Source organism: Octopus bimaculoides, chromosome 10, assembly GCF_046866305.1.
Source record: "Octopus bimaculoides isolate indiv1 chromosome 10, ASM4686630v1, whole genome shotgun sequence".
In the NCBI taxonomy this organism is placed as follows: domain Eukaryota; kingdom Metazoa; phylum Mollusca; class Cephalopoda; order Octopoda; family Octopodidae; genus Octopus; species Octopus bimaculoides.
In genome coordinates, this window is record NC_142937.1 from 21,357,590 (window position 1) to 21,372,589 (window position 15,000).

Sequence of the window (15,000 nt, forward strand, 5' to 3'; positions counted from 1 at the left end):
AGTCTGAGGCTGTGTAGGAAAATGAATGGAGGTGTAACGTCGCTATCAATAATGATCATTCCAAACACCGCGATGTTGATTGGAAGTTTGATTTTTATCACTCTCGGTACATGTTTTGAGGACACGGCAGCCCAACAGTTTTTGTATGTTCACCGTCTGATTGTGGAAGAAATGTTTCTTGTCTGAGAATAACCAAAGCATGTTCGGTTGGAGGGGATACTTGAGTTTGTTCAAAAGCTTCGTAGCGCGGTGTTTCCTCTTGTCCTTGGTGGCTTGATATAAAAATTAACCCTTTCTCATCTTGTATTAGGAATACCGAATGTCTTCGTGCACTACATACCTGATAAGAAACTCAAACACTCCCATGTTCCTAGCGATAGACCAATGTGCTTGACGTGGAAGGATCGTTGACAATCATGGCATGTATCTCACCAAAAACTTCAGGAGTTCGATTCTTGTCACAACGATCATAATGAATTTTCCAAGCTGCCGTACCTTCGTAATCACCATTAGACTCATCTAACTCTTTTCGAATCCTCTTCACTGTCCTCAGTTTGACACCCAAACACTTTCAAATGTTCGTAATGGAGCTTCCGGTGCGAATGCCAAACAGTACAGCACGTCGTTTCCAAATTTCTGGCAGAGTGAATTGTATCATGGTGCTGTTTTTCACACATACGGTGCCCAACTGATCCTACTACACTTTGTAGTCGACAAAATAAAGAGTAAACAATGCGCATGCACGAAATTGAAAATATAAAACGGTGATACGCTACCTATCACATCATATGTGTGTGTGCATGTGTGTGTGTGTGTGTGTGTGTGTGTGTGTGTGTATGTGTGTGTGTGTGTGTGTGTGTGTGTGTGTGTGTGTGTGTGTGTGTGTGTGTGTGTGTGTGTGTGTGTGTGTGTGGCTCTTCATTTCACTGTGTAAGCGAGAGAACTCTAATGGACACGCGTGTATCATATTGTATGTAGATATGCATATGTAAATATGTGTAGATGTCTGTTTATCTTTTACCTATTTCAGTCATTAGACTGTTACCGAAATATACGGAAACATATGAGAATATCCAGACCGATGGAAATTGTCCAGTAGAAATTGTCTTTGATCTCAGATAGTTACACTCGGCATATTTCAATCACGTACAGCATACAATTAGATTACCACATTTACAATGTAATTGTAACTCTATATAACATGTCTGTGACTATATTATATGCCCAGTAGTGTGGGAACAAGCAAATGTGTAATGCCTAGTGTTTAGAATTTTGCCAGCGAGATCGTGTTTCGATTTTTGGACCAGGCAGTACACTGTATTCGTGAATAAAACATTTTGTCTCGCGTTGCTTTTGTCCTTTCAGTTGTAAACGAGTAACCCTGCAATGGAGTCGTAAAAATATATTAAGAATTGCATAACAAAAAAATTTAAGATATTTTCTGTATTGTAGTAGTATAACCAGTTTATTGCTAATAAGCATTGGCAACAAAATCGTATATGGCTTCCACGACTTGGATGAAATATAAAGCAATCAAATTTTTGATTCCTTAAGTGATTAATCTTGGAGGTTTATAGGGTCAGTTTCTGGTCTAAGAAGTTTTTTAGATCATTGCTTGAAATATGGGTATCAAAGCTTTGCTGTTATTGGGGCAGAAAATTCAAATTTTCTATATATCAGTATTGGAAAGGATCTTATTAAAAATGAAAAAAGGTTGCTATAGATATATTGAGATAGTGAGGAATACTATACTATACTGTATTTAAAACAATGAGTATTTATATGTTATCATGCTTTCCACTAGTTTAACATGGATTTATCTCATATTAAACGAATTATCTCTCACAGTTCATCATCATCTTCGATTCGGCTAAAGTTAATTTGGTGTAAAGTGAACAGGTTCAGCTTAACGAACGATTCAATGTTAGATTTCGAAATGGATTCAGTTCCTGGTTGAAGGCAATTTACCTTGTGCACGATGGCGAAAATCTGTCAAACAACATGAACCACTCACTTATATGGTTTGTGTTCAACGTCATCTTAAGACCTCACTCCTGGTCAAAAGCAGTTATTAAGGTTTTAAAGATAATCACTGCGAAAACAGAAAACAAGAGTAATAACTTAACTGTAAATAGCAGTAAATATCTCTTTCCTGTTAGATATTTTTCCATTCTTATCCGAATCCTCCATTGGCTTCAGTTTCTTTAGAACAGCACAAACCCCCGACCATTTCCTCCGACAACGAAGCACTTTCATTCTAAGAACTTTAATATGTATATATCATTAAATTTTAATAACATAGCATTTATTTATGACACGAAATTGCACTCTATTCTATACCTACAACTTTCAGGTGGGTTATTTTAACAAGAGGTCAACAAGTGCTTGCATATATTTGCAATTTATATTATGAAATCTCATGAAGTAAGTTAAAAAAACATAATGAGCATACAGTTCAATGTATCTTTAAATAGTTTTGGAGGACTTCTAGTTGAAAGACAACACTTATAAAAATATTTTCTGGGAAAATATTCAATTGATTAAGAAAAGATATGTAAAACATAAGCATACAGATGTGGAATATAACACATAATCTCTGATTAGGAACACTTCAAACGTAATTAAAAAAGAAATATTTTTATCGTTTCGCAAAATTTACGCTCTGCTATATTGCTTAGCTCTGAATACATTTTAATTGAGCTATGTAATAGATACCTAGTTCGGAAAGATTTATTCAACGCTGTAAAGGAAGATAATAATTCTGTATAAATGTTGATTATACAGAACGAAAGAAGGTGCTTTATAATTCCTAAGTCAATTTTAAAAGATTATTTCTCACAGCTATTTGTAAGTTGACATATCTTTTTATTTTTTCTATCCTTTATTATACATCGTCCTTCTCATTATGTATTCTCATTTGGCGGGAAAATCGGAATTTTCAAGACCACCCAATGTGCGCATGAATGAATATATTCTTGTAAAAGCACTTTTTTTTTTACGATAGAGTAGAGTTTAATGCTTGGAAACAAATAAGGACAAAAGATAAAAGCAGAAAAAAAGAAAGAATTAAAGATGTTGTTCTGAAAGAGTAGGTGGCTTGGGAGGAGGAGGAAGAAGAAGAAGAAGAAGAAGAAGAAGAAGAAGAAGAAGAAGAAGAAGAAGAAGAAGAAGAAGAAGAAGAAGAAGAAGAAGAAGAAGAAGAAGAAGAAGAAACAATAAGAAAGAAGACACTATTGTGACTTGTAGTATTACTCGAGCCAATGAGAATAATCTGAATAAATTAGCATTTGTTTAAGTTGCAGGTGCAGCGAGCTAGCTAGCTAGTTAGGAGCGGGGTTGAAGTAACACAACTGCCAGTTGTCGGCTGTATTGAGAAGACATACGATTGTCACTGTATGTAGTCTGCGTCAGACCTTTACAGCCTAAGGTTTTTTTAATCCATTGAACGCTGCTACAAAATATTCCATTTATATGTAAAACATTTACAAGCTTCAGTTTCTTTCCACAAAGAGATGTTGTGCTAAATTGGAAGACCGGGTTTATTGAGAGGAATTGCCTTTATTTAAGCTTGCATATATATACTTTATTGGTATAATTTACATACAATTTTGATGGTTATTTCTCTATGATCTTGCAAAGAATATTAAAGAAAACATGAAAATCTGCATCTAATAAAACCTTTTTTCTTTCCTTCGAAACAAATCATTGTATTTCTCTAAACCTGAGGTTAAAATCGGCGTAGAAGCTATAAGAAGCAAAGAAAAAAAAAACAATTGCTATCGTATAATGGACGCTTTAGAAGGCTGTTAGAAAAACGTAATTTTATACACTTTATTTTATAACTGTTTTCTTTTGTATGTTTCTGTATATAATTTTAATCAAATGAGGTAAAATACACTTAACTGGCTTAAAATATATGTGACAGAAAAGACCTGTATCAAACATGATATGAATAAAACAAGGTTTTCATTTGACTAAGGAGAAAGCCATATTTTGAAATGGGGGTGACAGGAGTTTAGGCGAATCAATCTACCCATATTACGATATTTGAACGTACCTATTGTTATCAACTCGAATAAGAAAATTTGATATTGGGGTGAATTCTAGCTACGAAATTTGAAACACTCTATTACATAATATTTACTGTAGCATTCCATATAGTTTCCTGTGGTAACACCCTTACTCTTGTACGATAATATGATGACGTCTTGATATGAGAAAATAGAAATTGTATCTGTCATGACTATTATATGGACTTCATCATTGTAAATGAAATCGCTGCGACAGAAGAACAAACCTGAATCAGAGTTTCTGTGTTCTGGAAACTTATCACCAAAAGAATCGATACTTGTCGTTATAGAACTGTTTATATTAGCATCTTACCTCCTGACTAATAACAGCTTCATATTTTGGCACAAAGCCAACAATTTTGGAGGGAGGGGTAAGTCGAATTTATCAACCCTAGTAATCAACTGGTACTTATTTTATCGACCCCGAAAATATAAAAGGCAAAGATGATCTCGGCGAAATTTGAAGTTAGAACGTATAGACGGAAGAAATGCCGCTAAACATTTTTCCCGGCGTGCTAAACAATTTCGCCAGCTCGCCGCCTTCCTACTAAAGTAAAAACAGCTTCTACTGGAAATAAGACAAAAATCTCGAGCACTCAATCCATTAGAAGCTTGTTCCCTTCTTTTCAGTGATTATTAAATTGTAATCCTTTCTATTATAAGCACAAGGCCTGAAATTTGGAGGTAGGGGTTAAGTCGATTGCATCGACCCCAGTTCTCAACTGGTACTTAATTTATCGACCCCGAAAGGACGAAAAGCAAAGTCGACCTCGGTGGAATTTGAACTCAGAACATAAAGACGGACGAAATACTGCTAAGTATTTTGCCCAGTATGCTAACGATTCTGCCAGCTCAACACCCTGGTTATTAAACAATAATAAAAAATCAATATTGCTTTCAAAATTTGGAATGTGGCCATCAATTTTAAATGAATAAAGAAATCGATTACATCGACCTCAAAGCTCGACTGGTATGTATTTTATCAGACCCAAAAGGACGAAATGCAAAGTCAAACTTGTCAGCGTTTAAATTCAGGCCATAAAACGCTGCAAGAAATGTTGCTTAATATCTTGTGCGTCGTTGTAATGATTCTGCCAGCTCACTTCCTGATAACATAGTCTTCAATACCAGTATTGTCAATGTTAAGCTTTCGAATGAATATGGTTGTACTAGGCAGTTAGCTAATAGAATCGTTAGCGCGTCAGATAACAATGCAGAGCGACATTACTTCTGGCTATTTACATTCTGTGCTCAATATGCGTTGGTCAACTTTTGCATTCAGCCTATCGGGATCGATAAGGTATGTATCTGTCGAGAACAATGAGTGACATAATTGACTGCCTTCCTCCACAAACTTATTACTGTACTGTCTTCTGTTAACATTTGAAACAATATGGTTGATAAAGGCGGCGCGCTGGCAGAGCCGTTAGCGAATCGGATAAAATGCTAAGCGTATTTCTTCCGGATCTCTACACCATGAGTTCAAATTCCACCGAGGTTAATAAGTACAATTTGCATTCTAAACTCAATGCAATCGAGTAACACTCTGCCATGAAAATCACTGGTTTTGTACAAAAATTGGAAACAATATGGATGCTAATCCTAGAATATCTCGTTTGCTAATTGAAGTCTTTCTTGAACGAGTTTCCTGTCACTTAATTACAAAAAATTAATAAATATTCACAAGCGGGATGTGTCAAGTGTTTGTTTCGCTAGAATGCATAATATACTTAACCTTTACTTTTGAAGAAGCAATCAATTTTATCTTCTGTTATATTTTAAATGAGAAATTATTAGAAAGATATGAGTAAAATATAAAATTCGAAAATGAACAACAAAGTACATGAAATTTTATACATATATACACCTGTAGGTGAAGGGAATAGAATAGCTAGTTAGATACTACGCGTGTTTCAAAAGACTCAGCGAACGAATATTATGTAACTTAAGATGCTATGTAGATGTTCAGTGTTCCTACTGTAAGGGTACTCTTCTCCTTAGCGCTTAGAAGACAATGTACTTTTAAGCGACAAGCAGAAATATAGCAGAAAAGAAGGAACACGGAACATCAAAGTAGCACGTTGAAGTTACGTAACATACGTTTGGTGAGTCTTTCGAAACACGCGTTGAACATAAAGTACCTACTCCGTTCACTTCACCCACATTTATTATCGAATAATTAGCAACTTTTGTTGCTGTATACTAGAGTTGTATAATGGCTGTTATCTTATCGGAATTTCTGTCGAATTTGGTGTGCGGCGAAGTAGATTGGATAAATTGAACAATATTGCTTAAAAAATTTTACTGATCGATTATCATCGACATTGTGTTAACTATTCAAGCCTTGCAAACTTTGCCTATGCTTGAGACTTACCAATTGTCTGTACCACGATCATCATATTGGCTATCACTGTGTGTTTAGTGCGCGCGCACGAGCGCATGCGTGTGTGTGTGCATGTGTGTGTACTCATTTATATCAAAGTACCTTTCAGATATCATCGTCGTTTTCACGGGTCCAATGGACAGAAAAACAGAAGCTCTCTCTCTCTCTCTCTCTCTCTCTCTCTCTCTCGAAACGCCGGTGTTAAAACGGGGGTAGCTGATGAAGTAGAATGTTCTCTATGTGGCTTGTGTGTTTTCTCGTCTACGTTTTGTTTGCAATGTCCTGTACCCAGATATGCACCTATACATACAGGTGGATATCGGTATGCACATACCTGTACGTATATATGCATATACTCATTTACTATTTGTTTATATATATATATATAGATATTATGTCAGGGGAGGTCATTCCATTTTAGTGCCTTATTACTTAACACACTCACCGGTTCGATTTCTACTCATTTATTTATTTTTTTTTTCTAAAATTTTCGTTGCGTCTTGCAAACTTTTCAATAGTCGTTGACTCTGCCGTTATCAGGGCTGCGTTCTTTTTGTTTGTGCGCATCTGTGTACGTCAGTGTGCATGTGTATTCGCGTACGTATGTCGTTATTCACTTTATTTCAAGATTTCTTGCCAGTACCGAAAGAACCGGTTTCTAAGCTAGATCCAAGTCTCCTTCATTAGAATTTCAACATCAACAACAGGGTATTTTTATATGTATGTATGTATGTATGTATGTTTGTATGTATGTATGTTTGTGTGTATGTATGTATGTATGTATGTAAGTATGTATGTATGTGTTTGTATATATGTATGTGCAGATTTGTATGTTTTATGTATGTATTCTCATGCATATAGTTGCATATCTCGACATTCTCATATATATTTAAATGATAAACTTCTGGAAAGTTTTACAGATATTTACAGTTCCAGTGATGGATTGGATCTGTAATCTTCGAATTAGCTTTCTCCTTTCTGGTCCTGAGAAGCCCAATTTCTCAAGATTGGCATTTAGGCAGTGTGCTACATATCTCAAAAATTACAGGTATACACAATAATTACATGTATAAACCTGAACTTGTAATCTGGATAGAGTAACTGCAGATTTCTCAATAGTTTAGCATTGATGTTCTCTTTTTCAATGACCTTCAGCTTTATGTTAATATCCGTTGGGCAGCTAATTTCCACAAGTGTGCACAGTTTCTCTTCCCTATCCCAAATTATTATACCAGATCTGTTATGCTTACATTTTATTGAGCACTTCACTGGTACATTCCACCAGTATTTCTTTTTATTATGAGTGGCTATAACTTCTACCATATTGTGGGTTATTATTTCTTTGTCCACAAGATTATCCTTCAGACGGATTTCATTATAGAGTGTCCTAGCTACATCATGTCACATCGGTAGATAATGCCGTGATGACATTTCCAGACAACGTCTTATGATGTGGGTGATATCTTCAGTGTGAACTCCACAAAGTCTGCATCGGTTATCACATTTTACGGCTTTTCCCGCATCTCTATCCCTTTTGTGCATCAGGTACCTGGCTCCCTGGATTGCAGACGCATACCCTTCAAAGTAGGAGTTAGTAATCCGGCTATTGGTCAATGATAAACTGTTTTGATGATCGATGTTACTATTATCATGGAACTTTCTAGCAACATATCCATCCATAGTCATATAGGCTCATCCTTTCATCTGATGATACATTGTGGTAGAGTCGTGCGACGTTTTGGGGCATGTATTTAAGTTTATCAAGTATTATGATGTTATTAGCCTCATATATGCAAACTTGGTCAAGAATGCACTTCATATATGTATGTATGTATGTATGATTATATGTCTGTGCACACGTTTGAATTTGGTGTGTGCCAGAGGGCTTGCAAATCCAATGGGGGTCTTAAAAGACATGTGTACATATGAGCAGAACTTACCTGCAGGTATCGGTAGTGCAAATCAGAGGTGCAATCTGTGTGGGTGTTTTTTCAAAACACTGTCTGGTTTAAAAAGCCACATCAGACGCCATGAAAGGGCTAAGGTGTAGGTGCAGGAGGTGGTCAAACTCTGTGTAAGGAGTAGACAACCACCATATATGTATGTATGTATGCATATATGAGTGTATGCATACATATATGTATGCATGTGTACGTTTGTATGTATGTATGTATGTATGTATGTATGTGTATATATATTCTGCATATTCATGTGTTTGTAGTTTTATGTGTGTGTGTGTATTTGTGTGTGTAACTCTTTCTTCTTGTGTGCGCATGTTTCAGAGTGTCTATGCGTATGGGTCTGTGAGACTATGTCCGTGAGTCTGTTATGTGTGGATGTGTCTCCATATGTGTCCTTGTGTGTGTGTGTGTGTGTGTGTGTGTGTGTGTGTGTGTGTGTGTGTGTGTGTATGTGTGTGTGTGTGTGTGTGTGTGTTTGGGTATGCTCAGGTATTTCAGTCTTCATTTGTGTATATGTGTGTGCTTGTCTGTCCATATTACCTATATAACTATCTATCTATTTACCCATCTGTTTAATATATATGTGTGTGTATAAGTGTGTGTGTGTGTGTATGTTTATATATGTATATGTGCTTGTTTGTGTATTTATGTATATATATATATATATATATATATATATATATATATATATATATATATATATATATATATATATATATATATATATATATATATATATATATATATATATGTACATATGTATATATATAATTTTCCAGTAAATTTTGTAATCGTTACCAATATAGCATAAGACTTCACCCCAAAGGATCATTGATTAGATTCCTTAAGGATCGTTCTCATTGTTTATATTTCCAAGGTTTCAAATTTGTATATTTAAAAAGATACAGACTTTCAACACGGTCGATTTTTTTCCATTTATTTAATTATTTAGCATCCGATGTCAACATTTCTGTGCTCAACTCTATCCAACGACTGATCTGTTAAATGTCTGACGTTTCGCACTTCCTCAGGAATGGCTTCCATTAGAACAAATGACCAAAAAACACAATTATCGATCAGAACAGATTATTAAAAATTATGGAAAAAAATCGACCGTGTTGAAAGTCTCTATCCTTTTAAATATACAAATTTGAAACCTATGAAGGTATATACACACATGTACATATATATGCATATACTCATATATTGTTTGTATCACGACAGAACGCACGCGATAACCTGTATACAGTAAGTTTTAACTATTTTTCTAACGCGACTCTCTCTATCTGTATTTCTATCTCCCCCTCTCATTCTTCCCTCTATTGTTCTTCGCCTCTACCTGTCACTACTATATCTCTCTCTCTCTCTCTATCTCTTGTTACTCGTCTTTCGCCTCTCACCGTTACTACTACTATCTCTCTCTCTCTCTCTACCCCTCGTTGCTCACTTTTATTCTACTTCCTCCCCTTCTTTCTCTTCTGCTACTCTTTCTCTTCACACAGCTTTGGTCACGTTTGTCCGGCTGCTATTTCTTTTCGTTCTTGGAATCACCAAGATCGCACGTACTTCTTTGCCCCTCCTGTACGTGCTTCACAGCGTTCAATACATACACACTTCACGTCTGGCTGTACAGCCTTTTGCTTGTTTGTTTATTCACCGTTTCGTTTTCCTGTCTTGTTTTCCGTCCGCCACTATCCTCCACGAAAATGATTTAATTTGTGTTCGTGGGAAGAACCATTTCAACGATGCGTACTGCCTTAATTCTTCGAAACGCCGGTGTTTTACTGGTGGCAGCTGATGAAGGAGATGTTTCTATGTGGCTTGCTTGTTTGTTGTACCTTGTTTATCATTTTGTCCATGTTCTTTTGCCACGTCATGTACCCAGTTATGTATCTATGTGTACATGTGGATGAAGGTATATACAGACATGTACATATATATGCATATACTCATATATCGTTTATATATATATATATATATATATATATATATATATATATATATATATATATATATATATATATATATATATATATATATATATATATATATGTATGTATATATATATGTATATATACATATATATATATGTGTATATACATATATATACATATATATATGTGTGTGTGTATATATATATATATATATATATATATATATATATATACATACATACATGAATTTAATTTGCAATTGAGATAGAGTAACAGTTAAACAACACTTAGCATTCCTTGTAGCTCTGTGTGTCGCCAAATGCCAACGAAGTATTAGACAGACTTTGTCTTTCGATTTTCGTTTGCTGTTATATACGTCTGGATAATGTAAAGAGTTTAACCGAAAAGGAGAGAAAGAGTAGTGTTATGTTAGCATTTTGTTATGACATCATAATAGCATGTTTTTAATAAAAACAATGTTACGCACCTGTTCTATTCTCGCTCATATTAATATTTTGTATGTAGACGTCTGCGCGTTGTTGATTTTTCTTGTCTTTTTTCTCCGTTTTTTTTTTATGAACACGCGCGCGCGCGCGCGAATAGATAGGAAGAATTGAAAAGGAGACAAATGCTCAGGATCTTATTAAAACATTTATATTTTCATATCTTCTACGTATGTTTCGATGGATGCATTCAAAATACGTTCGGCAGGACAAATTATGGTCACCTAAGCACCAATCTCATCAGGAAAAATATTAACAAAAACACTCATCAAATAAACCTTTTAACGGATATAGGAAGCCTTAGAAAATGTGACGTATTTATATGCATATGCACGCATATCTGCGAATGTGTACATGTGCGTGTATATGCATATAAATACGTCACATTTTCTAGGGCATTCTATATCTGTAAAAATGTCTATTTGATGAGTGTTATTGTTTATATCTTTCCCGATGAGATTGATGCATAGCTGACCATAGTTCTTCCTGTCGGAAGTATTGTGAATGCATCCATCGAAACATATGTAGAAGATAAGAAGATATAAATGTTTTAATAATATCCTGAGCATGTCTCTTTTTTCAAATTTTCCTATTTTCTCCTAAATGCGACTTATTTATCCCGGAATCAAATCACACACAAGTGTACCCTCCGAGGCATAGGTCCGAGCAAGATTGTTTATAGAAGACCAGCAGTCCGCCCATGCATACCAGTCTCTCCTCTCCACGTCACCGATGTCACCCAAAGGAAAGGCAAAGGCCGATACAGCTTGGCACCAGTGACGTCGCAACTCATTTCTACAGCTGAGTAACTGGAGCAACGTTAAATAAAGTATCTTGCTCAAGAAAATGACTTACCAAACTTTAATAGAGTACATACACAAATAACTATTCACATGCAAAATTCATTCTGCTACTTATCATGAGGAAACTACACAGCTAACAATCTAAATTTAAAGGATTGGACTACATACAAGCAACTCCTGTCCACTCTCTGTCTTGATTATATTGGTCTGTCTTGATTATAACTAAACATGTTCACTCAACCATGTCGGCTCTCTTTTTAGTCGCAAAATATGCTGTCACGTGACACTAACTCACGGACGTAGCGGCAAACTTAGAAAAGGTTATAAAGTTAATCATGTGTCCATTCTCTACAAACACTTGACAGAAAACATCACAGAAGCTTAAAGTTTGATAATTTTTACTCAGTCAGAAAACAGGATTCGGAAGCTGTCGTTTTGTGCACGACTGCACGTGTTGTCAGCTTTAAACAAATGAAATATTGTCATACCTCATGTGTTTTAAGCATTTAATAAGAAAAAATGACCACGTGGGTAAGCATCTTTGTAACAGCTTGGCCTTGTTACTATGGAAACAAGTACCTGCATGTCTGATGGTTTTCGATTGACTAAAATTAACCAAAATTTGCAAATTTTAAAAGCTATTAACACTTTATTTATTGATTTATGGCGAAAATAAATTTCATGTCAATGATTACCGTACAAAACTACTCCAACACATCAAATATGAAATCACTTGGAGCAAAAATTGGGAAAAGAAAACGTGGCAGCCAAATAGAAAAAAAAAATCACTGAATTCTATTCTTATTCCACTACCGAAGCCAGTGGGGCTGGCAGAATCGTAAGCACTCCGGACAAAACGCTCAGCAGAATTTTGTCCGTCTTTACGCTCTAACTTCAAATTCTGTCGAGATCCAATATTGCCATTCACCCTGTCGGTGTCAACAAAATAAGTACCATCCGACCACGCACATCACGTGCTTAGTGGAGTTGTGTCTTTACGTTCTGCGTTCAAATTCCGCCGAGATCGATTTTTAAGAACTAAGCGGGCAGCACTGAGTTGATGTAATAGACTTACACTTTCCCCAAAACAGAAAAGATTATTACTTTACTTTCACTGCCTCTAAAACTATTTTAATTCTTTCTTCCTATTCTAGCCATCGTTGACCCTATCAACATCCATATCCTTACGTTTTACTTTCTCTATAGCTTGTAACAAGAGTTACCAATTATTTCCTTATTGCTTTACCAATTATTTCAACTAAGCGTAAACTCGCTAGAAGTGTTTCCTTAATGCCTGAATATTTTCATAAAATGATTTCCCCTTATAACAAATACTACACACAATATGGTACATCCTGTCACTTAGTTACAATAAATCTGACACTATTCTCCAATCTTCGAATGAAAATTGAAAACTGGGTCCACTTACTTTGTAATTTAAAATTAGCCCCTGACCCCACTTATCTGATATGGTTATATGAATCCGTTGCTCCAAAGGATATCCATACAAACCGTAGTACAGGTTAAATTTCATTGATCCAGCAGGTTTTACACAAAGCAGTTTCGAAGTGGTAGATTTTTCGAACTTGTGAAGCGAAGGTCAAACAACCCCGGAATATAGTCCATTTTATTGTTAAGCTCTTTGCTCCCTATTGAGCATAGGCCATCTATGACATTTCTTGAATGTTCTCGACTCTGGATTGTCTTTTCTGTTTTTCTTCTGTTGGATCTCTGTTTTTTTCAGCTCTACCTCACCATTCCGCTCCAGCTATTTTAAAGCGTCTTCTCTTTCGCCCCCCCCCTTGTGGGTTCAACATTAGACCCCTGACGAGTAGTGCAGAATGTTGGCTTCATTTCGGATTTTGCTGCAGTGTCTTATGTTTCGCTGGGGAAAGGCCTTCGATGCTTCAGTAACTTTGCTTTTTGTTTTCTAGGCAGGATTATTGGCCCTAAACAAACCCATTTTTACCCCTGGAAAGATGTTCCATATCAATCTGGCCTCTACCTTTTGACCTGTCCAACACATGAGGACCTCCCAGGAGCTTGCACTCCGCTGGCCTAAGGCTCAGTCAGTGAGGTACACATGACACTACACTACGACAAGGACTGGACTCTGTGGTGGAAAATATGTTATGTAAAATTTTATTCCGCTTGAGTCGACTTTGCCTCTCGTCCTTTTGTGGTCAATAAAATAAGTATCAGTTGAGTATTGGGGGTCGATGTAATCGACTGGCCCTTATAGAAGAAAAGATTATTAATACTGAGGCAATCAACAAACCTAATTTGGTATTACTGGACTTCATTACGGCGAAGTAGTTTTCCACTGTATCACAAAAGTATATTTGTAGAAATTGCAAAGAAAACGATATCTAATTATATCTGTACATCATAATGCAAAAATTATGAAAAACTCGTACATTTATTTGCCGTAGCGTTACCCAAAAATCCACTTCAAAATGTATTTATGTATCGATATAGAATCTAAGTTAATGTTGAGTAATAGCTGGTAGGATTACATCTGGATCAGCTCAGGAGACAACTGGAACTTCAACTCGAATGTCTGGAGCTTGAGAATATACCAGGAGGACAAATCCGGATATCACTACAACGTTGCCATGTATTCCTGTTTCTAATCAATCTCCGTAACATGTCTTGTAGTGCAGTGCTTTTCAAACTATCTGATGTGGCGTACTGGCAGTTTCTTGTTTCCAATGTGTCATGGACAGGTAATATTTCTTAGTAATATTAATTTATATCGGAAACGATATATATAATGAATATAATAAAAGGTGACAATTTTTAAAATCTTATATTTATTTTGTAAACAAATAATGCAATATTAAATTAACATTTTAGCAGCATTTTATAATGTTTCTTTCTTTTCTGGAAACTCGTTGCATACCGGTAGCTGATGACTCGCGGACCGGCAGCGGTCCGCGGACCAACACTTTGAGTAGCACTGTTGTAGAGTTTGTTGCTTCAGTTCATTACACTTTTCTCTGACAGGAGTTTCTCGTATCACATACTGTCTCTTCATTTGTGACTCAGATATATACTTTCATTTTTCAGTTCTAGTATTTAGGTTGCTTACCAATTGAACATACTTGTAAATTGAAAACCTTTCTTCACTTTTTGGTTCACCATCTTTATTTTTATGTGCATCATTCTCTTTCTCATTGTTGTTTCCCTGTATCAAACGTACAATTTCTTCTGTTCTCCCTTTGATTGACGACTGGGACATCCGAATCAACCTCAACACAGTCTCGTCGGCCCAATGCCTGTTGTTCTTTTGTTAGTTCGGGCAATACACGGTTATTACCAGTCAAAGATATTTTTCATACATTAA

General features: G+C 35.8%; 1 protein-coding gene across 2 annotated transcripts in view; it reads right to left on the minus strand.

Annotated features, from left to right (window-relative positions):
* Positions 1 to 14,518: 14,518 nt before the first annotated feature.
* Positions 14,519 to 15,000, minus strand: part of LOC128248867 (uncharacterized) — a 67,491-nt gene continuing 67,009 nt past the window's right edge. For both annotated transcript variants that reach the window (XR_016243278.1, XR_016243279.1), the window contains one exon: positions 14,519 to 15,000. This exon is cut by the window's right edge and continues 1,007 nt beyond it. The gene's annotated coding sequence lies outside the window, so the exon portion shown is untranslated.